Source organism: Ovis canadensis, chromosome 5, assembly GCF_042477335.2.
Source record: "Ovis canadensis isolate MfBH-ARS-UI-01 breed Bighorn chromosome 5, ARS-UI_OviCan_v2, whole genome shotgun sequence".
NCBI lineage: Eukaryota > Metazoa > Chordata > Mammalia > Artiodactyla > Bovidae > Ovis > Ovis canadensis.
In genome coordinates, this window is record NC_091249.1 from 39657381 (window position 1) to 39683865 (window position 26485).

A 26485-nucleotide genomic window follows, 5' to 3' on the forward strand; every position below is an offset into this window, starting at 1 on the left:
CAAGGTGTGCCCGAAGGACTTCGTTAGGACAGGGGGTAGCTGCTGTCTGTCCCAATGCTGGGAGGCCCCAGGGAATCCAAAAGACTGTGAAAACGACCACCAGGCTGTCGGTTGGTGTTTGTTTGAGCTCCTGTGTGTTTAAGTGATGAAGTTGTGACAGGAACTGACAACAGAGGATTCAAGGTTAAACCTGACACTTCATGTTTGTGACTCAGTCTGGGATAGATTTTTTTTTTCCCCCTCTGGTTGATAAGGGGTAAAAGCAGCTGTTTTTGTTTTGTTTTTGAGAGTGGTTACATACATGTAATTTATATTATGTGTGGACTAAGTAGAATTATCTTCTTTTAATTCTTATTTAACCTGAATGAGAGAGAGCTTACTGAGAGTACTAGGTAGAGACTTAGGGACAGAATTGGAGGATATTTTGATCCTTGAGAATGTGTAAAAACACTGAGATATATAGCTATCCATGCATATGTAGATGTGCTTATATGTGTGTGTATTTATATGTGTGTGTGTATAACTGATAAGCAAATGAAAGAGATATGGGGGGGAAACTGCCTTGAATGTCGTCTGATCTGTGGGGTGTATGATGAGTGTGTGTGTAAGCATGTCTGGATCTGCCTAGTCTGTCTGGGTCAGTGTATGTCCACGAACTTTATGAGCATTCAGTTCAATACCACTCCAAGCAGCTTCCCAGTTCCTGTTTTATAGCCCAGCAGCCGCCAGCCGGCCCATCTGTTAAAACATAGTGTGTATACTTCACTGGGAGCTCTAGGGTGGAACCTGGGTAGGGGGCAACCCTTAGTGGAAATAGCATGCTACAGACAAAGCCTCCTCTCAGGTCCATTTTCATTCACAGTTCAGCTAAACATGTGATTTTTGGTGATGGAGGGAAGGAGTGCTTGATTCTTCAGAAATGGCAAACTGTATTTTGTGAAATAATTATAGGCATGGTTTGGAAAGGAGGAGTATATAAGGAGGAAAAAAAAAAATCCCTGTAGAAAAGAAATGTAGAGCTTGTCATATAACCATGCAACACTGGTTTACTGCTTTGCCGTAGCATGTATATCAGAAACTGTTTCCTTTTGCTTCTAAGAGAATGAATTAAAACGCAATTGTTTTGCACCCCCCCAAAAAATCTTAATAGTAAACAGAACGTTACTACGGAGGCTATTTAATCTACTAGCTCTGACTGCCTTAGTAATTCTAACGAAACATATTTTTAAGAATTTATCACTCAGATATAAATTCATATTCAGCCTAATCACTAGGTGCAATGGTTCACAATTTATACTTTAAAATAATAATAATTATAAAAAGCCTTATCACTAAACTTTTGATGACTAAATGGCTATAGGAGGAGTGGAACAGCTTATTAAGTTTCTGCAGCCAAGTGACTGATACTTAAAAAAACTATAAATTCCTTTAATAGCATAATTACTTTTGGTGACAAAATAAAGGCAGTGTTTTTGAGAAGTAGGGTTGATATTTTACCTAATAATTTTTTGCTCGTAATCACATTTTAATAATGGTGCTTATTATAGGTGGATAGAAAATACTGGCATGGTTCTTAAGAACCTATCACAAACATTGTTTTCATTTTTATGGTACTTAAACATTAGAGGAAAAATATCCTAACCCCTAATCCATACATTTCTGATGGACTGTGTAGATACAAGAATTCTCCTGTCTTAATATGCGTCACCTGAGTCAACTGGGCTTCTTAAAAATTCAGGCTGGACTTCAGTCTCCAGGGTTAGATTCAGGAATCTGGGGTGGGGCTTAGGAATCTACATCTTTAACAAGCACCCACAAGTTACTCTGATGTCAGGGATCCTCTCACAATATTTTGAGAAACACTGCAACAGCATTTATAATATAAAAGAACAATTACAGTCTGTGAGTTGATTCAATAAATGATTGTTCCAGAATTTCCAGGTGGCATTTATTAGCCTTGTGAAATTTATAGGTAAACTCTTGTGTCCTCAACAATGGTACCTTTTGTCCTCTGTTCAGAAGTGTCTGGGGACTCCTTAGGAATCCCTGCTCCAGGTTAGCCCCAATTCTAAGGAAGTCTGTCTTGGGAAGCAAGGTAGTTTGAGACCTCACCCCAGCTGGATCCCTTCCCTCCTCCAGGTCCAGTGGGTTCCTGGGGTGCTCTGGAGTAACCTTACGAGTCTGAACTCACATTGTTGGGCATTTCTCCCTGGAGGGTACAAGACTTCCAGTTCTTGAAAGCCACCTTTAACTCACTCCAAGCTTGGGAGTTAGAACCTCAGTGGGACAAGAACAGACTTGTCTGAGGTCAGGGATCTCCTTAGGAAGCTGTAGCTGGTCTGCCTGTTGATCAGGAGAGTGTCCCAGGCCACAACCCAGGGGCTCAGGGAGTCTCAGTTTCAGAAAGTCATCTTAAGTATTTTGAGGTATCCAATTAATCAGGTACACAGGTTTTCTTAGATCACAGGGAGAAGGGTTGAGAACTGATTGCCACCTCTCCTTGCAAATCAGTGTGTGGACTTCCCTGATGGCCCAGTGGTAAAGAATATGTCCTGCAATGCAAAGGTGTGTGTGCTAAGTCCAACTCTTTGTGACCCTATGGACTGTAGCCTGCCAGGCTCCTCTGTCCATGGAATTCTCCAGGCAAGAATACTGGAGTGGGTTGCCATTTCCTTCTCCACGGGATCTTCCCAACCCAGGGATCGAACCTGCATCTCTTGAGTATTCTGCATGGACAGGTGGGTTCTTCACCACCAGCACCACCTGGGAAGCCCGCAGGGCAAGGGATGCAAGTTCAGTCCCTGGTTGGGGAACTAAGATTCCAAATGCCGTGGAGCACGAAGCCTATGGGCCACAACTACTGAAGTCCGTGCACTCTGTACACTGTAGTGAAAGACACCACGTGATCCAACAAAGATCCTGCATGTTGCAGCTAAGACCTGACAGAGCCATATAAATAAATAAGTTAGTTAACTTTTAAAAAAGCAGTTGTTAAAAAAAAAATCAGTGTGATTTTGATGTATTAATCATTGTCAATTAGCTTTTTTATAAGTAGTTTGATACCTTTAGATTCTGTTCTTCCCTTTCAGACTGGCATAGTTCTCAGTGTTTAACACTCCTAAGTAAAGTTTAAAAGAGAAAGGATCTGTCGGCAGTTGCTGCCCTACCCTCTTCCTACCTTCCAACTACCTAAGTAACCAGGTGACTTTTCTGAGGTCAGATGTGCCCAGAATATTTACTTCACTGCTGACAAAAGGACCTGTATAGGCTAGAACACTGAACTTGGATTCTTCCAGGCCACCAGATCATTACTGGTACTTTTATGGAGCAATTTATGTTCTGAGGAACACTTGGCAGGCATGTTTATGGGTTGCTTATCTTAATCCTTTGCGTGCAAGGATTTTTTTCCCACTTTGTTACAGATGAGCAAACAGCAGCCACAAAAGAATAATAATACAGTCATCCATCAGTATCCTCATGAGACTGGTTCCAGGACTCCCACCCCTGCAGATACCAAAATCTGAGGATGCTCAAGCCCCTTATATAAAGTGGCATAGTTCAGTCGGCATTCCATACCCACGGGTTCCTCATCCCCAGATACCAAGAGCCAACCTTATTTAGATTTTTTCTTTCACATCCAAAGATGACACCAATAACTGAGAAGTTGGTCTTGTATTGGAATTGTTTTTATGTAACTTTGTGATGAGATGATAGAGTCATGCTTAGTCATTCATATCATCTAAGTTTTTTTTCACCTCTTCAAATTTTTTATATTGCATGTGACCTTGGAACAATTTTCTTTCTAAAGCTAACCAGCCACTCACCATACATTAATATGATAATAATTCAATGATCCTGACCTTAACCATCTAGGTTTGACCCAGAATGGCAAGTAATTTGCAAAAGGTCACAGAACCCAAATGCAGCAAAGCCTATATGGAGAATTTGGGAGACTTTATATTTTAGAACTGTGCTATTTGAGAACTGTATGTTGCCTATTGAGTCATGTTGTATGGCTAATAATGTTAAGCTGGCAAAAAGAATTTGCCCAGCTTCTGTGTGATTGGATGGACCTAGAAAATGTCCAAAGTCTAAGGTATAATCACAGCCCCTGATTCTACAATGGTACTGATTTATGCCTAGTTAAAAAAAACTACAGTAGAATGCTACTTTTCTTGAAACTGGCCATAGGCCATGGCAAGATTCTAAGCAACAATTCTCACTTTTTTTTTTTTTTTTTTTGGGCCCATGACACTTTTGGCAAAATTTTTTGGCAAAAAAAAAATTTGACAAATTCAAGTTTTTGATTTTTCTTTCTATATCCTTATTCCCGTGGTGAAATCTACATATAAAAAATTTACTTTTCAAATCAATCTGCCTTTTTAACATCTCCTAATACTTAAACCTTCGCCATTTTGACTTTTTCTCCTCCATAATGCCCCCTTAAGTTCCTACCTTCACTTTGGTTTTTGAATTCAGTAATGTCTTCTAATAATAGAATGGTCATTGAACTATGGAAGTTCTACTCTAGCTTGAACTTTGTAGAATAACTATAACGGTATTAAGAAAAAAGAAAAACTAAGAAGGATAATATGAAAGTCATGTTATTACAAGTATCTTATTACATATTCCCAGCATATAGTTTCCATGGGAAATTTAAGATCCAGATGAATACAGTGACAGCTTCACTCATCTGTCCTTATATATACTCTTGTGATACAAGCTGAGAAATATAACTGAATACAGCATCCTGGGTTAGAGAAGAAAAACAAAAGTTAAGCCCTGAGAAAAGAATTGGCAAAAAAAAGTGAAGGGTCACAGTTGGGATGCGATGGAAAGAGGGGTGGGGAAGAAATACCTCCAGTAAAATGCCAGATAGGGTGGTAAGAAATTTATAGAGGTGCTGATGGCTTGGGGTTTCTTGGGGGCATTGATTCTGTTTTATATTGTCTTCACAACCCACAAGCCCTGCTTGCTTTAAATAATTTATTATAGCAGCAAGCCTTCCCATGGTTAGTTTCTTTTCTTTTTTATAACATTTTCCTTCTCATCTCTGAGTCTAATCAGAGGCATTTATGATAGTGTGGCTGTTCTAGAATACTTTGGAAAATCCATGATCAATATCCCTACATTATAAACCCAAGGGTGTTCTGTTTTATTTTGCAATGTTTTCTTCCCTGCTATATTAACTCAGGATCTATGTTTTAAATAGTATTTTATTAATCTTTGCACAATAAGACTTCTGGGCTTGTTTTTCTTGGCTGGAACTATCTTTTGAGTAATCTATCATCCAACCACCATTGATCTAATGATGTATTTATTGCTCACTATTGCAGCACTGGCAAGAAACCCAGTATGATTCTAAAAATTTGATTAAAAAGAAATCAAGTTTTTGCAAGGCGTAGCCACCCAATTATGTTAGCAGCTGCCAAGTATATTTTATGCTAAAATATACACACATATTTCAAGTGGACAAAATGTGATCTTTTCAAAAGCTTTTAAAACTTTTTGCTATGAAATAAGTATAATGAGAAGACATCTTGTAATTAGAAAAATTACAAGTGCACTCCTCACCTCAGCCAAAGATAAAGTATAGTAATTTTCAGATTATACCCATAGACACTAACCTGGATAGGTTTATCTTTTTGATCGACAATAATAAAAACAATGGTGATAAGAACTATCTCCTAGTCCTTGAACAATCTTCCAGGCAGTCCTCACAAACCACAATGAACAGAAACGAATTAGCAGGTAGTAACTGAACGTCTGTCACAGGTAGCACCTTTTCTCAGCTTAGCCAACTCAAAATGCAGTTCAAGTATAAGCACCCTTGGGAACCTTTTCCATGCTGCTCTTTGGCCTGGCTGTATACAACCAGCAGAGCCCTTACCTGCTGTAATCCCTCCCTCCAGACTGGGAGCCCCTTAAGGGCAAGGACCACACTTGACATCTTCTAGCTTCTCAAGAGATGGTATTCAAGAAATAGCTGCTAGGTGCACTAGAGACTATAAAGAATCATAGGTGAACACCTGCAAGGCCTTAAAAGGACATGCATAGGATATTTACCCAAAGTCTGCGTGATAGTAATAACTGAACCGTAGCCCCAAACTTTCTGCTGTAGCCCAGTCTTAGAAATTCATAAAACTGTCATCCGTGCCTGCCCATTGACCCTCTGCGTCTCTCTGCTCCATCCCTGCCTTGCCTTCTTCTCTTACCATCTCCCTGTTGTGTCTTTGAGAATGTCTCCAACTCCCCACTGCCCCAACCAGGCCATCTCCCCTGGTTCCTTTGATGTTCCCATACCCACTGGCATATCTTGACAAAGCAGCTGACTCATGGGTCCCACTTTGAGACTTGGGACAGCCTCACGCTTGCATCATTTGAAGTCTCAGATGGCTTGGCCTCTGTTGCCATCCAATGCAGCTGACTACCTAGGTTTGGCCCTAGGAGGTTTAGGGGCCTTGCAGGAGCTCGATGGTGCTGTGCCTAGAGGCTGCTAGTATCCTAAGCCCAGCATAATGGGGGAACTTAGCACTTAAGTTAAGCTTTTATTTTTTTTTTAATTCCAGCAGACTTTTATTTCCGAGATTAACTTGCATAATATTTTTCATTGATAAATCACCCTTTGTTCAGGAAGCATTGTCCCTACATAGTCAGGTTTATGACCCAGTCTGAGGGCTTAGATAAATACCAGCTCTCACCTCAGAGCTGGGTTACTGAGTTGGTGTACACACTATGTGTCCAGGCAGTTAAGCATAACTCCCTGAGGTCAGGGCCATTAGGATAGCCCTTTTATGTTAGATCTTAACGGGCTTTAAATGACTGCAAGAGATCAAGGACCCCTATTTTCCATCTCATCTGGGAGATTAAGCCTCTCTTAATATAGGTGCTTTCTTCTCATACCTGCCAAGAAAATATCACTAGAAAATTGAGTAATTACATCTAAAAGTTATTTCAATGTTCAAGGCAACAGAGAAGATGAGCCACCCTAGATTAGGTCATGGACTCAAGCACTGGTTTCTTTTGGATCTTGCGTCAGGAGCACCCGTCCCTGCACACCCTGGGGCTTCTGCTTTCCCCTGGGAGCTGGGGCTTGGGAGGATTTGAGGAAGGCTTGGGTGGAGGGGTTGGGGTTGAGGCAAACCTGAGTACGCAGGGCACGGTCAGTGGAGGTTCTCCGTGTTGTGCAGGGCTTTGGCATTTTCTCAAATCTGCTTCTGAGCATCCCTAAGAGCCAATCCTCTTCCTCTTACACTTTGTGAGTATGTTACCCAACAGAGGTTCTCACACTCCGCAAGTTTTTATCCTTAACCTTCTAAGTTTTCCTAATTTCAACTTCTCTCTCTCCTGTAGCCCCATCCTGCAATAATGTTTTTTTTTTTTCTTTAATATTCTCTTTCCCTTCTGTTCAGGTAAGAACTCTACGTTATGAACGTTCCTTTAATCAGTGTTACTATTCATCTTTTCCCTGCAGGAGTAACTGCATTTTTGACCATTTTCAAAGGAATTTCCTAGAGCCTTCTGGTGTGTGTGTGTTTCTGGTGCTAAGAAAAAGATCACAATAGCACAGCTCCTCCTTGCTGGGATATTACAAGCCTTCCACAGTGCAAAAGTAATTAGCCTCACAAAACCTCACTTTTCACCAGCTTAACCCATGCTTGCCAGTGACACCCTCCCTCACCTGCCTAATCATTCTTACCACCTCCTGCTCACTTTTTCTATCATTAGGAAACAAGATCACACATCTCTATTAACACTAGACATATTCATTACAACCAAAGAGATGAAACTCTCCACAAAAGCCAAACCTGACATACTCAGAATAGGGAAAAGGGGTAGGATCACCCTGATTTCTTTAAAAGCAAGGCTCTGTGAACTGGTGCATCTTTTATTAAGTCCTTAATTTGTTGTTGTGATAAACCCTGGCCTGTTTCTTTTTTGAGACTGGGTAATTGCCTTATAGCTAATGTCAATAGCTGTCACTTTTTTCTTTCCCTTCAAAATCGTTGCCTGCAAGTTTCAGTTTTGTCGTCTTCATTTATTTAATTTTTATTTTTGGTGTTTTGGGTTGTTTATCATGACCTACTTAACATGTGTTGTTTCTAACTCTTCAAGATATCTTTCCCCCACTTTCCTGCCCCTGACAATGTCTCACAGCTAAACCTAGTCCTTATGTTGAATGAATTCCCATTTTCGCTGCAGATTAGTAATGAAGACATTAAGTGGGATTCTGATAGTGACCCTTTCAAGAGCTAAGGCACCATTTACTATTCCGTTTTAATTACAATCTTTCAGCAAATTTTCACCAGTTATAATGTTCACCCCATTTTCTAAGTAACGTTTCTCAAATACTATGCAACATTATGAAATCTGTGTGCATTACCCTTTCTGTTCTCCATTATGAGCTAAATTTATAATTCTATAATTTTCTCATAGGAGAAATGCTTATTAGACTGGAATGGTTACTTTGGTTTCAAGCCATACTGCTTTTTTGCTTATTGTGAATCATTGTAGACATTTATGTAATCTTTGTTTTAGTTCATTCCCAACCCCCACCTCCATAAGCCGTAATCCCACTGTATCCCTTCCCTACATAGTCAGTTATCATCGGTGCCATGTTTCCAAGATGAATATTTTATTTTATGGGTCTTTAATATTTTCAATTTTAAAATAATCCTGCACAGCTAGAACAAAAACAGGCAGGATCCTATCTTGACCATAGCATTTCCTCCTTCCTTTTCAGGAGGAAGGAAACCACCCCCCCTGCCTACAAATGGCCATACTGCACCTCCTCTCTGGAGTGTTTCTGCCTGTGCCTGGGATCTGTGCTTTGTTGCTATTCAGTGACTAAGTCACGTCCAGCTCTTTGCGACCCCATGAACTGCGGCACACCAGACTTCCCTGTCCTCCACCAGCTCTTGGAGTTTGCTCAGATTCATGTCCATTGAGTTGGTGATGCTATCCAAACCAACCCATCCTCTGCCACCCACTTCTCCTTTGGCCTTCAATCTTTCCCAGCATCAGGGTCTTTTCCAGTGAGTTGACTCTCTGTATCAGGTGGCCAAAGTATTAGAGCTTCACCTTTAGCATCAGTCCTTCCAATGAATATTCAGGGTTGATTTCCTTAAGGATTGACTAGTTTGCTCTCCTTGCGGTCCGAGGGACACTCAAGAGTCCTCTCCAGCACCACAATTTGAATTGGGATCTGTGTTTGTCCTGCATGTTCTCTGCTCATATTCTTGTAATTAGATAAGAGTTCACAATCGGCAGCGTTATGGGGGGGGGGGGGGGGTTGCGGGAAGGCCAGTGAGAGCTGTGCTTTATTTGAGTCTTGGGGAAAAAACAGTTGTCCTAAGCAAGTGTGAGATGAAAGTCACAGTTTTTGAAAGATTGGGAAAGCCAGAGACAGGCCATTTGGTATCAGCTACGCATGCCAAAGTACCGTCTTCCTGTGGTGATTTCTAGGGTGTTTTCCCCTTGGGCTTTTCTGGGTGACTATCCCAGTGTTGCATCAAAATTAAAATGCTGTATCAGCTCATATCCAGGACGGCTGGAGTTCACTGGGCTGGAGTCAGAAGTCCTAGTTCCATCTGCAGACCTTCCCAGAGCCAAAGGAAGGAGTGATGTTTCCAAATGGAAATGTCCATGTGGAGATAATGTGCTTGGAGACCTTCCACACAAAGCGGAATTCCCTAACCCAAACTGACCTACGTGGTAAGGAAGTGTATTATCTCATGAGAGAAGCAGGTCAGGCGGCAGGATTGGTTGACTCAGTGACACAAAGACAGTGATACAGGTTTTATTCATCTCTTTCATCTTTCTGCCACTGTTGGCCTCAGGGACCATTTCACCTAAGACTGGTCCTTGCCTTTTGCAGGATGGTGACAGTAGTTACTGACATGTTGTTGCAGGCAGGACAATATCTACGGCACAGAAAACTTATCCCCCCTTCCAGGTTCTTCTTTTGGAGAGTATGGAAACATTACCCAGAAGAATCCACAAACACCTGTCTTTTCTTCTCATGGATTACAATAGGATTATATGCCCCATCTCAACATCAGTCACTTGCAAGAGGACAATATCAGGATTCTGTTAGTAAGAAAGAAGTACGTGTGTGGAAATGAGGGGGGCAGTAGATGCTATCAGGCCATTATCACCCACTCCAGTACTCTTGCCTGGAGAATCCCATGGACAGAGGAGCCTGGGAGGCTACAGTCCATGGGGTCGCCAAGAGCCGGAGACAACGGAGCGACTTCACTTTCACTTTCACTGCACTCAGTGACTTGAAAAATAGCTGTGAAATTCGCCCTTATGACTGCTGTGTAGTTGATAGATACCACGGAGCTGCTACACAGTGCTGGATACAAAATGACAAGGCTATAGGTTGACAAGGAGAGAAAAGCCACAATGCAGACTAATGAAGGACAGAACTGAGCCAAGATCAATAATTATTCTGATTAGAACCACAATAAGCCCTAATGAATTTGAATGTACTAATTCATGTCTATTTGTCCTCAATAAGAATATGATCTTTATGGAATAAAAAAGATTCTTTTTGCTTATTTCTCAATAATTCTGTATTTCTGATATATCATTTTACAGCATAGCCCTATTTGAATGGAAAAAAAATTTATTTACTTTATTTACATGTCAGAACATTAACAATAATGATAATTACTGATGATTATAATTGGTCATTATTTATTGAGTGCCTCTTATAAATTAGGAATTTATTAATAGCATCTAAGACACGCCAGCAATTTGCTTATGCCACATAGTGGGCAGGCTTGGATCGAGACTCAGGTTCATCTGCTCATGTTCCTTCAGCTCTGTGGCTTTCCTTTGCCTTGGAGGACAATCTCAAGACTCTCATAGCCTGCAGGGTCCCGCCCATCTCTGTGGTGTCACCACCTACCCTCTTGGCCTCACTCAGCTATCCAACCACAGCAGCTTCCTTGCTGTCTAATAAACCAGTCTCACTCCCACCTCTGACCCTTTGGATCTGCTGTTCCCTCTGCTTGGGTCACATGTCCTTCTTTCACACAGCTACCTCTTTTCCATTCAGGGCTTCTCATCACAGGCACCTCCCAGGACTCTTCCATCTCATCTGTTTAGGGCGCTCACTCAATTCCTTCTCTCCCATTTTTGTTTCCGATATGGTTCTTGAACAACCTTAGGTAATTAACCAACTGCTGCTGCTGCTAAGTCACTTCATTCATGACCAACTCTGTGCAGCCCCATAGACAGCAGCCCACCAGGCTCCCCCGTCCCTGGGATTCTCCAGGCAAGAACACTGGAGTGGGTTGCCATTTCCTTCTCCAGTGCATGAAAGTGAAAAGTGAAAGAGAAGTCGCTCAGTTGTGTCCGACTCTTCGCGACCCCATGGACTGCAGCCTACCAGGCTCCTCCGTCCATGGGATTTTCCAGGCAAGAGTAATGGAGTGGGGTGCCATTGCCTTCTCTGAATTAACCAACCAGTCTACTTGTTTTTGTCAGTTTCCCCCATTAAGTTCCATGACGGCAGAGGTGGTATATGTAAAAAGAATGAACAGGGGAGTAAGTTAATGAAGGAATTAATGTTTAGAAGTCTTAACCTCAAAGAATCCATGGTCAGTCTTTTATCTCCTACGCTAAGAATAAGGTAGGATGTTAATCATCAATGAGCTGGGTGTGTGCACCTTAGTTTTTTTTCCTGTAAAATTTGAGAACTGAAAAAGTCTACTTTTCATTCCTTCTCTCTTTGAAGGAAAACAAAATATAGATATCATAGTTTTTTGGAGAAAAGATAGATTTACTATTACAATAGTATTACATAAAAGTTCAAAAGCTTAATCTAAGAAAGAAATCTGAGCAATACTCTTAACTCTAGTTTTTATATTGATTTTGGTTGTATGGACTGCAACTCCTTTCATTTTAGGGCATGAAAACGAAAAGTGTTAGCCTCTTGGTCATGTCCGATTCTTTGTGACCCCATGGACTGTAGCCCACAGGGCTCCTCTGTCCATGGGACTTCCCAGGCAAGAATACTGCAATGAGTGTGGAAAGAAATGGAAGGAAGGAAGTACTGGAAGGAAATGGTTATTTCCTTTTCCAAGGGATCTTCTTGATCCAGGGATCAAACCCTTGTCTCCTACATTGCAGGCGAACTCTTTACTATCTGAGCCACCAGGGAAGCTCTAGGGCGTAAACCCTTAAAAATGAAGGTATACATATAAGGCTAAGTTGTAAATTGGGAGAATAATAATCGTATGATAATTTGGAGTGGCAAATTCACTTAAAATTGTTTTCTCTGCTTGCACATAATTTTTCATTTGAACTCGTGTAACTACTAAAATGATTTATTCTTAGAACTGTGTTATTAATTATTCTGAGGTAATTATGAAGGTGCAAACTGAAAAACAACTTTGCCTCACATATTAGCTTGGATGGGATTGACAGAAATGAAACAGAGTGCCTTCCTCCTAATTCCCTTTCCTTTGGCTTTTCAGCATCTACATTTGAGAGTACCTTTTAATCCAGTTCTTTCAGTTGGCTTTGCTCTGTACCAGAAACAAGTCAAAAGGCAGGTGGGGCGAGGAGCAAAATGTTTTGATGCTGTTCACACTGTACTTCTCCCTTGGTGTGCATCCTGGCAGGGACCCCTTTCTTCCTCACTTTGTAACCTGCGTAGATTTGGGTGTGTGATTGGGTAAGAAGCCATCAGGATTCAGGTGACAGTGAGATCAGTAATTAAGGGGCTGGGTCAGTGTATCATCATGACTAAAGTTAGACAGGTGCATGGTCTATATATGCTCTTGAGAGCCTGCCTCCGATGGGGCAGTTTTCATATACAGTAGATTGGCCCTTTCATGGCTCAACAAAGGCTTCTTTCTTTCTTTCTAAGCTGTGTGGGTGGGAAACAGCATGTGGTTATAGAAAATGTATAGCAAAAGCAGTAGCAATGAGAAAGAATCCATAATGGGTACACACACATTGCTGGAATGTTTCCCAAGGATATGTGGGGGGGCAAGGGGAGGGCAGGCAGTGAGGTTTCTTTGGCAGAGGCAAAGTAGAACATGTGCTTTTCCATGTGTGAACACTGTGCTTTGAAAGGTCCTTTATGATTCACAAAAGCAGCTGCTTTTGAGTTGATATAGCCACAGAGTTTGGGAAATTCACTTAAAAAAGGTGTGCTGCAGACTCCTGACATCTGTTTTGGAGATCTGGTTGAGTGTTGCGAACTTGCTTATTCACAAGTGGCATGGCACAAGTATTCCTCATTAGAGTGTTGGGTCCTTTGTTCATTTCTTTAGGGTCTGTGGATCAAAGCTGACAAGACATGACTTAAAATTTTGAACAGTCATTTGCTATGTTACATACACACTTACATAAATTTGCAATGATGGCTTTTTTCTTAATTTATAAAACTATGCATGGCAGTTTTACTTCGCCTAGCAAATCAACTTTCCTGAGTTACTTTCAGACATTTTCTGTTGTATTATAAGGCTTTCTTGCTGAGTATTTGTAATCTTAATTTGCTTTTTTTTGGTGACTTTTAGTTTTACCTAACAAATTCTGGGGCTCTTTTTGTACACTTCTGTTGCATTTCTGGTGTTTCATCATCATTATTAAGTTATTTCCACTTTTCTAAGAATTTCAAACCTAAATAATACCAGCAGTGTTGTTTCTTGTCACTTTCAACAAGACCCATTTCTGTCCAGTTCTTCGAATAAGATAACTAGGACATACGATTCTTTTACTTTCTGCTCATTAGTTTTCAATTTATTATATACTGACATAATGTGGCATTTTCATGTTTAAGAATAAGGCAAAAACTTTATTTTCAATGTGTTATAACTATTGTTATTTTCCTAAATGACAAAGCAAAAAAAGATTACCACCAAATAAGATTAGTGTGGATATCTTGAACTAGAAAGCATTTGAAATGTTTCACAGCTACACTTTGTGCTAAATATAAAAATAATTGTGTTTCCCATGTGTGAGCATTAAAAGACCCAGTTGGAAAGTCACATAGTATAGCAAGTAGGTCACTATTGATGGTAGAACATGAGACAGGAAATGTCACAGCTAAGATTAGAGGCCAAGCAGTATGTCTCGCCATGCTCGCTGCATTGTTCATCCTAAGAAGTGGAAGAACTCAACAGGGTATAACTAACTTTAGCCCAATTTAAAAGTATTAACAAGGATAGCCTTTTAATCTGTCATTCCCATTTGTTTCTATATAACTCACTTTCCCAGTTGGGCAAACTAATTGAACTGCTTGGGTTTGCACATGAGCAGACCTCTGAATACCAATTAAAATGGTAGCCTTCACATTTTAGAAGTATAAATGGGAAGCAATAATCAGCTATGCACAGTTATAGTAAAAGATATACCTGGTGTTTGAAATTCCTAACAAGGAGTAAGCAGTTAAAAATGAATTCTCAAAAAAAAAAAAAAGAATTCTCTTAAAATCTCATTTATCTTCACTTTTGAATGTAAAGTACTATATGGATACAGGAGAAAAGTACACTCTTAGGGAATCCAGTTGCTTTTTACTTTTATTTTTGGGGTAATATAAGGAAGACCTGGGCTTCCCTGGTGGCTTAGATGGTAAAGAATCTGCCTGCAATGCAAGAGACCTGGGTTTGATCCCTGGGTTGGGAAAATCCCCTGGAAAGGGGAATGGCAACTCACTCCAGTCTTCTTGCCTGGAGAATGCCATGGATAGAGGAGCCTGGAGGGCTACAATCCATGGGATCGTAAAGAGTCGGACACGATTGAGTGACTAACATTTTTATGAGGAAGGTTTAATATTTATATGCAAGAATTTTCACCACAGAAAGTACCTAACTTTGCATACATTTGCATATTCTGATTTTAACAAAAGAGAAGGAAAAAAAGCAGTGCTCTCTGGCATCTGCCCCACACCTTGTTGGGAGGGGCCAGACCAAGGTGGAGCCTTGGATTATGAGAGAAGCCGTCCCCTCATGCTAGACTGAGCAACTGAACGCAAGCCCAGAGTGCCGGCACTTATTTGGATGAATAGATGGAGGCATGCCGAGATGACTGAATTTGAATCTGTCTTTAGAGCACTGAGGATTCATTTACTTTCAGCACAGAGTCCTTCACAGAAGTACCCTGGCTCATGGGTTCCATATATTCTGCGTAGATCATTTCACTGCTTGAATCTCAAGGTCTTCCTAGACTCACCTTTTCAAAGGTCATTAACGCAGATTAATACGCTCTGAACTAGGATTATTTCAGGCAGGTTGTAATTTTCAGGAGGTGAGCAGAGTGGTGTGGAGGCTCAATGAAAAAAAATATCTTAACAGTGTTTTTAGTCTTTATTCCTCCTCAGCTTAAGCACAGAGTCTACATTTTTATTCCTGATCCAGGGGAAGTATGTTGAAAAGGGGTTGGAAGCACAGTCTCACAGATTCCCCTCTAGAGTGAAAATCCTAGGAGTGGTTTTCATTTGGCAGGAAGACGTCTGCTGGCTTCTGATTGAAGCAAACACAAGTGATGTGGCTGTGGGGTCTGGTTGCATCACTGTGTGTGCCGTGTTCTTGCCCAAAATGATGTAAGCTGATTGTGAGCGGTAAAGTTAGCTCATCTTCTAGGCCTCTGTTGACAGAGGTTGGTGGGAATGTCCTAGAAAATATTTAGGCGTGCCTGAAATAGATTTTTGCTTTGAAAAATCTCTTTTCTAGTTTCAAAAATGTATGCATAACTGATAAATATTTAAATCCTTACGTGCCTTGTAGAATTCCTTAACACCTTGTGAAATTGGTTATCTAATTTTAGATACTGCTACATGAGACTCCTCTTTGATATCAGTGTAAATGACCAGAGAGTCGAGTATACCATTCTACTTTGACCTCAGTCAGAACCCTGAGCCTGCCTGTGACAAGAGGTAAATATAGAGTAAGTTCCCAGGATCCTTTGTAAACCTTGTATCCCTCTTCTAGGAAAGGAACAGAAAAATGGATCATTTCTATGGACTTGTTCCAATCTAAACAATTTATGATATTATTCATCTTTCAAGGCCATTTGCTTATTTTTCCTTTCTGCAGTGAGAAATACATAAAATTTTCTTGTTGGCACCTTTTAATTGTAACGGCAATACTCATCAGGCTGCTGGTTGTCTTTTTGAGTGCTTTCTATGGCTGTTTCTTTTACCTGTGTTTTATTTTGTTTTGTTTCAATGTTTACTTATTTATTTGACTGTGCTGGGTCTTAGTTGCGGCATGGGAACTTTTAATTGTGACATGTGGGATCTAGATCCCCAAACAGGGAATCAGACCTGGGCCCCTTACATTACTGGACCACCAGAGAAGTCCCTTTACCAGTGTCACATGCAAGAGCTCAAATGCAGTTTGGTCATAAATTTCAAGCAAGGTTATCAGTTCAGTTCAGTTGTTCAGTTGTGTCCGACTCTTTGCGACCCCATGAATCGCAGCACGCCAGGCCTCACTGTCCATCACCAACTCCCGGAGTTCACTCAGACTCACGTCCTTGAGTCAATTCCCGGAGTTCACTCAGACTCACGTCACAGACTCGAGTCAGTGATGCCATCCAGCCATCTCATCCTGGGTTGTCCCCTTCTCCTCTTGCCCCCAATCCCTCCCAGCATCAGTCTTTTCCAATGAGTCAACTCTTCGCATGAGGTGGCCAAAGTACTGGAGTTTCAGCTTTAGCATCATTCCTTCCAAAGAAATCCTGGGGCTGATCTCCTTCAGAATGGACTGGTTGGATCTCCTTGCAGTCCAAGGGACTCTCAAGAGTCTTCTCCAACACCACAGTTCAAAAGCGTCAGTTCTTTGGTGCTCAGCCTTCTTCACAGTCCAACTCTCACATCCATACATGACCACAGGAAAAACCATAGCCTTGACTAGATGGACCTTAGTCAGCAAAGTAATGTCTCTGCTTTTGAATATGCTATCTAGGTTGGTCATAACTTTTATTCCAAGGAGTAAGCCTCTTTTAATTTCAGGTTATCAGTAGGTTTTGTATTTTAACACAAGAAGGGTATAAATAGGGGGGAAAGATGGGGTGGTTGATATTGGTGGGGTGTGGAGGGCCTAGTTCCATGGTGAAAAAAGAATCCATTATGCCAGCATGTAACAGGAACCTAGTTACAATTCACACATTCAATAACCTCTGTCCCTGCATATAGGAAATACAGCATCAATGCTTATAAACCTGTGTGCATGGAAGTAGCACAAATGAAATCTTCATTTATAAGAGCCATCTTGTCACTTTATAAAAGGCCTACTGAAAAGAGTTTATATAATTTTAACTGATATACAAATAACTCTTTACATTATCTTAGGCTCTCTGATGATAGATAATGTTGGTGGAATCTCTCAAAACAACCTAGATTGGATTATTTTTCTTCTTGTCTTTTTGTCAACAAAACTTTCTTTGCAAAGAAAGAAAGACTGAACATCACCTGTAGTCTCTACACCATCCTGTCCTCAAATACAGACATAGCCAATCAAGGTTACTTTCATAAATGTGACTTATCCTTAGTTTTTCTGAAGGACTCTCTGGTTGTGAGAGTGGTTAACATCTGAAAGGAATTAGAGGCTTTGGAATCTCCTTCTTGGGAGTTCTCAAACAACACAAGAGAAGCTAATTTTCAGGGAGGAAAGTTGACTGGACAAAGTTCCAAAGATCATCTTTTGGTCCTGTCTTTATTTTAAAACCTACCTATGTTCTTGTAAGTTAGTGCCTTAAGAGATTTTACTTAACGGTAACCAGATCTTGGCACTGTACAAATAATTTCTTCTAGATGTTTATGTCTGTCCTTCCAGACTCTTGAAACAGGCTCTGGTCTCTGAACTGGGTTGTCTGGCCCCCTGCCCAGTGGATGACTCTTACTGCTGGCTGCAAAGAACACACTGGAGTTCCGGAGCTCCTACCCCTCAGCCGGGCAAATGTAGAAAACAAAAATAATCCAGGTGCTAAAAGATGCTAAATTTAGAAGACTTTTCCCTTCCACATAATAGAGTACAATTTGTTTCTTCTTCCCACACAACCTGGAGCTGTCCAGAACAACCATGAAAACACATGACCCCCCCGCCCCATCCCGTCCCTCCCACTTGCAGCTGTCCAGGCTTGCAAGTGAAATTTGTGTGTGCTGAATTATTTTGCTTGGAAACGCATCACAATCACCTGTTTTAATGTTTGTGGAGGCTGAAAACTGCCAGTTCATTTGAGGGGTATGTGAGTGTAGTCTAATCAGGAGACAGAGACTGGCCAACCTTACCTGGTTCTTCTGGATGAACTCAAGAAGGCTCTCTTCCAGCTGACAGAAGATGACTCAGCCAGGTAACCCATCTTCATTCCTCACTCAGTTGACTGTGGTGGGTTTTTCCAGAGCTACCAAGAAACATAAGTTTGGGGGTTATCTAGGAGTTGTTTGAGCAGTCAAATAATGAGAATACCTTTATAGCAGAACATCCATTCATTTTTAATTTTTGAGTTGGAAGTGGCACTGGAGATTGTCTAGATCAGGGTTTAGAAAGTGAAATTTCCATGTTAAACCAATGGAGCATGGGAAAGAAAATACTAGAACTCCTATTCACCTTTTTATATTCCAAAAGTAAGAAAAATTAAATTTTACTACTATATATGAATTTATATTTTCACCCTCCCCTGTTGTTCAAGTCAGGAGACCCTATATTCTGAGGGAGGAGTAAGTTTCCCTCAACATACAAGTGTTGTCTGGGCCCTCACTTGTCTATAGTATGTTGCATTGTATTGGTATGTGTCCAATTAATTTGCAGAATATTCTTAGTTTCAATTAAACTACCTTTCAACAATAACAACCCACCTCCCGCCACCATCACCAAAAAAAAAAAAGGCAGGTAGCTTAAAAAGATTCTGACAGAGACAAAGTGTGAATTAAAGATATCACTAATTGTGAAAGCAAGCACTGGGGAACAATATGAGGACGGAGGAGCGGACACTTCATTCCTGGACACACTCTTTGATAGCTGCATTGTAAGTTAAAAACAGTAATGGTATGATCCGTTCTGATCAGAAACCAGCCCTCAGATTTCAAAACAAATAACTGAAATACGGACTGATAGCTACTATCATGAAGAAGAATGAACACGTTCCTGATGAGAAATGAAGGTACCATGATTAGAAAAACATGGAAGATAACCTTTGCAACTTTTTTAAACCAATGTTTAAATTCACCTACTAATTGTTATGAAATTTCATAAAACTAAATGGTGGTTTGAACTTCTCTCGACGTCTTTTACTTGTACCCAAAGGTAGAAAAGCAACATATCTTTAGGAAACACTGGTTCTTCCTCTTAATACAACACCAGATATGTTGAAAACAATCTGAGTTTCCTTTTCAGAAAATACTACTGAAAGTATTAGTGAAGATATTGCTGAAGAAGCAAATAGTGTATTAGAACAAGTTATGGGTAGCAAAAGACTTGTTCTACATTGGTAAGATGTTAGATCTAACCTATTGTATTTGTTTATTTCTCTTTAACTGATGACATATATATATATACTAAGTGCTTCTATTTGGTGAGCCACCACTAGGTGAGATTTATTCATAATCTTAATGAAAATGTTTTATGAAAAAAACTGAGTAGCATTTCCTCTTAAGCAGCAGCTGTTGCTTAGAGAAGGATGGCAGGGTAAGGTTACAGGAGATAAATTCATTCACTGCATCATTCATAAGCAAGCAGCCAAGTTGTTGAAGCCAGAGGAACACAGAATGCTGCAGGATGCTACTTTGTAGTCAACTTTATAAAAATAAAAAGCCTTAATATACAGAGTGGAAGCCATACAATATTTTGAACAAGGTTAAGAAGAGACCATGAAACTTCTATACCTCACAGAGGTTTGCTGGTTATCTTGTGGGAAAATACTTAGTTGTCAAACTTACAGATAAGTTATATTCATTTTTCTTTTATAGAAAGGAAATGGCTTTGTATTTTGTAACCACTTCTGTGATAATAGGCAACTTGGATAGTATGCTACCTACAGGTCATTAAAAAACAGTTAATTTGTTCTTTCAAAATAAAGGTATCACTTTAAGACTAAGTAAGGAAATAGCTGAATTTGAAAGAAACTCTTATAGAGAGAACATTGTGAAAACAGTGTTTGGAGGTATTTATGTTGTTACATGATTTTATTGCTTAAAATAATGACAGCCATTAAAACCCATCTTTGTAAAATAAATTGAAGTTAAAACTAGACCTTCAATGTAACGTATCACAGATAATAAAATCTAGATTTTTTAAACACAAAGTATATTCAGTCATACTGCCCTTGACAAAATGATGATTGTTTAGTAAGATGAAAAAAGTTTTTACTCTTAGATATAAAGAAAATATTCTTTATTTCATATTTACCTTGTACATTTGTCATTTTGATGTTTGTTTTATAATGTTCCTAATATAATACATGTGTGCACACCCAATACATGAGCATGGTGTGCATGTTCAAAGGCTTTTTAGTGTTGGAATTGATGATTCAGTAATTTTGGAAACTAGTGCTAGGCTAAAGATTTTCAAAACTTTTGGGGGCAATAACAATCACAGAGTCTTTGAAACAATAGAAGATATGCACCCTCTTCTCAGAAATATTACACACATATTCTACCAAATAAAATTTTGTCCAGAATCTTAGGGTAGTCACATGCCTAACGATGGTTATTGTCATGGACTCCATTCAATCCCCAGGCTGAGGATATGAATGACCTAAGGAGTTATGCAACTTACCCACAGTCACCCAGTGACATGATCTGGTCTTTCAATCAAGACTTCCTGAGCATATGTCACTCTAGGCTTTGGTCTGGTTGCTGAGGATGCAGACATGGGGATGGAACTCTAGTTGGGCTCCCAAGAAATTCACAAGCTCCCGGGCAAATCCAACGTGCAACAAATAATCATGATACAATTGATGTCTAGGAAAAACTTGTTTATTTGACTGGCCTTACATAACACTAACTGTCTGGAAATGCAGAGATGGGCAAGACAACCCTTGTAGAAAATCAGGTCCCAATTACTTGCTCCAGCTTCCAGGGCTTTTTCTAACACACCTTTTATATTGCTCAACCCAGTGATGCTACTCATTGGGGTTTTGCAGCTTCGTGCACTAAAGGACGATGTACAAGTAGAGAGGTGAGGCAACGGGGTCACACTCCTTCCTATTTCTAAGCAACCGAAAGCTCTCTCTTTGAGCTTATGTGCACTAAACTTCATGCCTTTGTGCAATAGAGAAATGAACTCTGAAATAAATTGGAAAATGGAAGAAAACAGGGAGTAATAAATGAGGTATGGAATTTTACAAGCTTCATGATCTCCTTCCCCAAAGGCCTGAATCTATGTAATAAGGTAGTAGAATAAATTCCTGCCAAGTCTGAATTTATTCCTATAAAAAAGGGAATGATAGGAATAAAGTAAGTGTGAATTTTCTTTTTCTGCCTAGGTCATTAGTTAGTATATTCTTAAAGGTGATATGGAGTTTTTTCCTACAAATGTTGTGCTCTGTTTAGGGACTAAAAATAAACAGAGCAGCGCAGGGAAATCGGCAAGCATTATTGATCGCTGTCAGAGCCATTTCCACTTTAATGTTTGCAAAAGGCACAACCCAGTGTTGCAAACCTATTTATAGGGAGCAGTTCATCATTCATTGGTCTATATGGGTGAGAAAAACAAGGTGAACTGTCAGATAAATTTTGGTTTATCTTAGGAAATAGAACGAGAAGGGATCTCCTTCAGAATTAGTGAAGCGGGCTCCTCCCATGTGCTCCTGTGGAACAAAGGAAAGACCTGTGGAGTCTGGCGTCTGGGGCTCCCAACCTGAGTGCTGCCTCCGGTTGGACTTTGCTCCATTGGCTGCATCCAGCCTCTCTCAGCTGCAACCTGCCACCTCCTGTCCTGGGAGCAGGGCTAAGAACAAAGGGTGCCTCCCGACCCCTCCTGCCCTTCATTCCTTCCAGCAAGCTCTGTTCCCCGTTGGTCTACATGCTTTTGTGCACATGTATATGTACGTGTGTATGAATGGAATGTTTTGTGGGATCTTCTTTTGACATTTGGTTCTCTATTCATTTTTGGTGAATTTTTGTAATTTTTTTCTTTCCACTCATTTCTTACCAGAGTCATTTAGTCCTCAAATACTCCTGAAACCCTTATTTTTCTAATTTCCTCCCCACCCTACTCACCAGGCTTCCACCCTTGGGCAGCTTTTTTTTTTTTTTAACAAGTGTCAGTTGAGTTTAATAAGCGTTAAGTGAGTGCTGGTCACAGCTTCGAGATTTGAGGCTAAAGAGACAAGGCAGAATCTTTGTCCTCAAGCTGCTCAGTCCGGGGGACTTGTGGTCTGTGCTCTGCCTTCTCTCTACTCTAGTTATTGATCGCTCCCTCTAGGCAGAGTTTCTTGCCAGCGTACTCCACTGTAGTAATAGCTAAACGTTGGTTCAGTAGAAATGAATTCTATCTTAAACCCCCAGTGACATCTGATTTGTGAAAAGAACTGGCTTGTAGCAGGCTCACCCACCTTAAAATGTCATTTAAGAAGGGCTTGGATTCTGTGTGTTAAAAATGCCAAGGGGATGCTAATGAGCCTGACCACCTTCTACCCCTCTGCAGTGATGTTATTTCACTCGAGGGCATGGCTGTCCAGGCTCTGGGAAATGGCCTGTTGATTGTTTTCACTCTGCTGTGGTGGTTTTAGTGCTAGTAGAGCACTGGAATGCTAAAATAACTAACCATTTTAAAAACAGTACATAAACAGACAAGGAAACCAACTCTGATGCTGGGAAAGATTGAAGACAGGAGGAGAAGGGGACGGCAGAGAATGAGATGGTTGGACGGCATCAATAACTCAATGGACATGAGTCTGAGCAAACTCCAGGAGACTGTGAAGAACAGGGAAGCCTGGTGTGCTGAAGTCCATGGGGCGGCAAAGAGTCAGACAAGACTGAGTGACTGAAAGACCAACTCTGACTATGTGTGGTAACAGTTCACTTTAGTTCGGGGCTGGTAAAATTGCTTTCCATCATCTCTGTGTCCATCTCTTCCCTTTAGATCTTTTCTAAGTTCCTCTGTTCATCCAAATACAACGTCAGTTTATTTTCAATGAAAGAGGCACCAAGGACAGTGACAGGCAGTTCATCTTCCACAGTCACAAAACTATGCCAGTTGTATATAGGCCAGACTTCAATCAAGCAATAGGGACGGAACTTGAAAACTAATAAACATCTTAAATATAACCCTCATCTCTGTCCCTCAGTCTTTCTGATAATCACCAGACAAACGGTTATCAGGGCTGAGATAATGTGAGCTCTTTACCCTCCAGGGCCTTGCTGTGTGGATGGAATTCTTCACTGGTTTCATCACTCGTGACAGGGCTAATTTCTTTCTTGTGGCTGGGTACTGCTGGTTTCCCAGATTCATTCTTGAAATCCTTTTGCACCATGTCACTCTTCAGTACGGCTACTCAATCCATCCTTTGTCTTCCTCTGTTTCTCATGCCATACCCTCTGGAATATGTCACTATGCGTGGCGTCCGTTCTGTCCTGTCTCGGAGTGGCATGCCTCCAGATGATTACAGCTGTCTTCCTAGAACCTTATACAGAGTAATTCATTCTTGCCTCTTTCAAAGAGCAGCGATGCTATGAAGCCACTGGCATTGCCAACTCCAAAGTATTCCTCATTTTTCCTTCATGTTATATCACTGCCCAGCATTCCAGACTAATAAAAGCTGCTGGGATCAAATTTACCATGATTTCCTTGCATGTTATAAGCACCCTGATGACTGGCTGTTGCATAGCAAATAGACTGTACATGGACAAAAATGGAAGCAAGGCAACCAATTAGGAGATTACTGCAATAATTCAAGGAGATCTATCAATGACTTGAATTAGGTGACAGTAGTGAGGCTGGAATTGGAGAAGGAAATGGCAACCCACTCCAGGGTTCTTGCCTGGAGAATCCTAGGGACAGAGGAGCCTAGTGGGCTGCACAGAGCCTATGGGGTCGCACAGAGTCAGGCACAACTGAAGCCACTTAGCAGCAGCAGCCATGAGGCTGGAGAGAAGTGGAATTTCAAGGTGGCAGAACAAACGATTTGAAAGTGAATTGAAAATGTGGCATGAGGAATGGAATGAGGAAGCATGACGCCTCCTAAGTTTTGGGGAGAAGGAGGTTAATAAGGGAGGTGTGCTGAAGGGGAGGGGAATAGAGAGAGCACAAATAAAGTTGGTTAAATGATGCTAAGGATCTCTTTCAATTCACTAGTGAGAATTTGGCTTAAGATCATTAATACTGAAATATATGTATTAGCCTCTTGAAATCTATAAAGTTGAGAATGACTCTGAGGCATTGTTATTATTTTGCTTTGGTTCCATAATATGGCTACCATGGAGTGGGCTGATTTCTGTGCAGTGTGGGACATTAGTGATAGGTAAGTTCTTTGACTAGATCTGATAGAGTGCCTGATGAACTATGGAAGGAGGTTCGTGACATTATACAGGAGACAGGGATCAAGACCATCCCCAAGAAAAAGAAATGCAAAAAAGCAAAATGGAGGAGGAGGAGGCCTTACAAATACCTGTGAAAAGGAGAGAAGCTAAAGGCAAAGGAGAAAAGGAAAGATATACCCATTTGAATGCAGAGTTCCAAAGAATAGCAAGGAGAGATAAGAAAGTCTTCCTCAGCGATCAGTGCAGAGAAATAGAGGAAAACAATAGAATGGGAAAGAACAGAAATCTCTTCAAGAAATTTAGAGATACCAAGGGAACATTTCATACAAAGATGGTCTCAATAAAGGACAGAAATGGTATGGACCTAACAGAAGCAGAAGATATTAAGAAGAGGTGGCAAGCATACACAGAAGAACTGTACAAAAGGGATCTTCATGACCCAGATGATCACAATGGTGTGATCACTCATCTAGAGCCAGACATCCTGGAATGTGAAGTCAAGTGGGCCTTAGAAAGCATCACTATGAACAAAGCGAGTGGAGATGATGGAATTCACTTGAGCTATTTCAAATCCTAAAAGATGATGCTGTGAAAGTGCTGCACTCAATATGCCAGCAAATTTGGAACACTCAGCAATGGCCACAGGACTGGAAAAGGTCAGTTTTCATTCCAATCCCAAAGAAAGGCAATGCCAAAGAATGCTCAAACTACTGCACAATTGCACTCATCTCACGCACTAGTAAAATAATACTCAAAATTCTCTAAGCCAAGCTTCAGCAATACCAAGTTCAGTGAAGCATGAACTTCCAGATGTTCAAGCTGGATTTAGAAAAGGGAGAGGAACCAGGGATCAAATTGCCAGCATCTGCTGGATCATGGAAAAAGCGAGAGTTCCAGAAAAACATCTGTTTCTGCTTTATTGACTATGCCAAAGCCTTTGACTGTGTGGATCACAATAAACTGTGGAAAATTCTGAAAGAGATGGAAATACCAGACCACCTGACCTGACTCTTGAGAAACCTGTATGCAGGTCAGGAAGCAACAGTTAGAACTGGACATGGAACAACAGACTGGTTCCAAATAGGAAAAGGAGTACATCAAGGCTCTATATTGTCACCCTGCTTCTTTAACTTACATGCAGAGTACATCATGAGAAACCCTGGGCTGGAGGAAGCACAAGCTAGAATCAAGATTGCCGGGAGAAATATCAATAACCTCAGATATGCAGGTGACACCACCCTTATGGCAGAAAGTGAAGAAGAACTAAAGAACCTCTTGATGAAAGTGAAAGAGGAGAGTGAAAAAGTTGGCTTAAAGCTCAACATTCAGAAAACTAAGATCATGGCATCCGGTCCCATTACTTCATGGCAAATAGATGGGAAAACAATGGAAACAGTGGCTGACTTTATATTTTTGGGCCCCAAAGTCACTGCAGATGGTGACTACAACCATGAAATTAAAAGACGCCTACTCCTTGAAAGTTATGACTAACCTAGGTAGCATATTAAAAAGCAGAGACATTACTTTGTCAACAAAGGTCCGCCTTGTCAAGGCTATGGTTTTTCCAGTGGTCATGTATGGATATGAGAGTTGGACTATAAAGAAAGCTGAGCGCTGAAGAATTGATGCTTTTGAACCTTGGTGTTGGAGAAGACTCTTGAGAGTCCCTTGGACTGCACGGAGTTCTAACCAGTCCATCCTAAAGGAAATCAGCCCTGGTTATTCATTCGAAGGACTGATGTTGAAGCTGAAACTCCAATCCTTTGACCACCTGATGCGAAGAGCTGACTCATTTGAAAAGACTCTGATGCTGGGCGGGATTGGGGGCAGGAGGAGAAGGGGACGACAGAGGATGAGATCGCATCACCGACTCAATGGACGTGAGTTTGGGTAAACTCTGGGAGTTTGTGATGGACAGGGAGGCCTGGCGTGCTGCGGTTCATGGGGATGCAAAGAGTCGGACACGACTGTGTGACTGAGCTGAACTGAACTGAAGTTCTTTGAGGGTGAGACCAGGGCCTTGTTTGCTGTGTCTTCAGC

At 40.8% G+C, this 26485-nt stretch overlaps 2 protein-coding genes across 2 annotated transcripts in view; one reads left to right on the forward strand and one right to left on the reverse strand.

Moving 5' to 3' along the window:
* LOC138441134 (large ribosomal subunit protein uL16-like) overlaps positions 1-26485 on the reverse strand; it is a 790661-nt gene that overhangs the window by 9267 nt on the left and 754909 nt on the right. The window lies entirely within an intron of this gene.
* The window catches only part of MARCHF3 (membrane associated ring-CH-type finger 3), a 154271-nt gene that overhangs the window by 879 nt on the left and 126907 nt on the right, over positions 1-26485 (forward strand). The window lies entirely within an intron of this gene.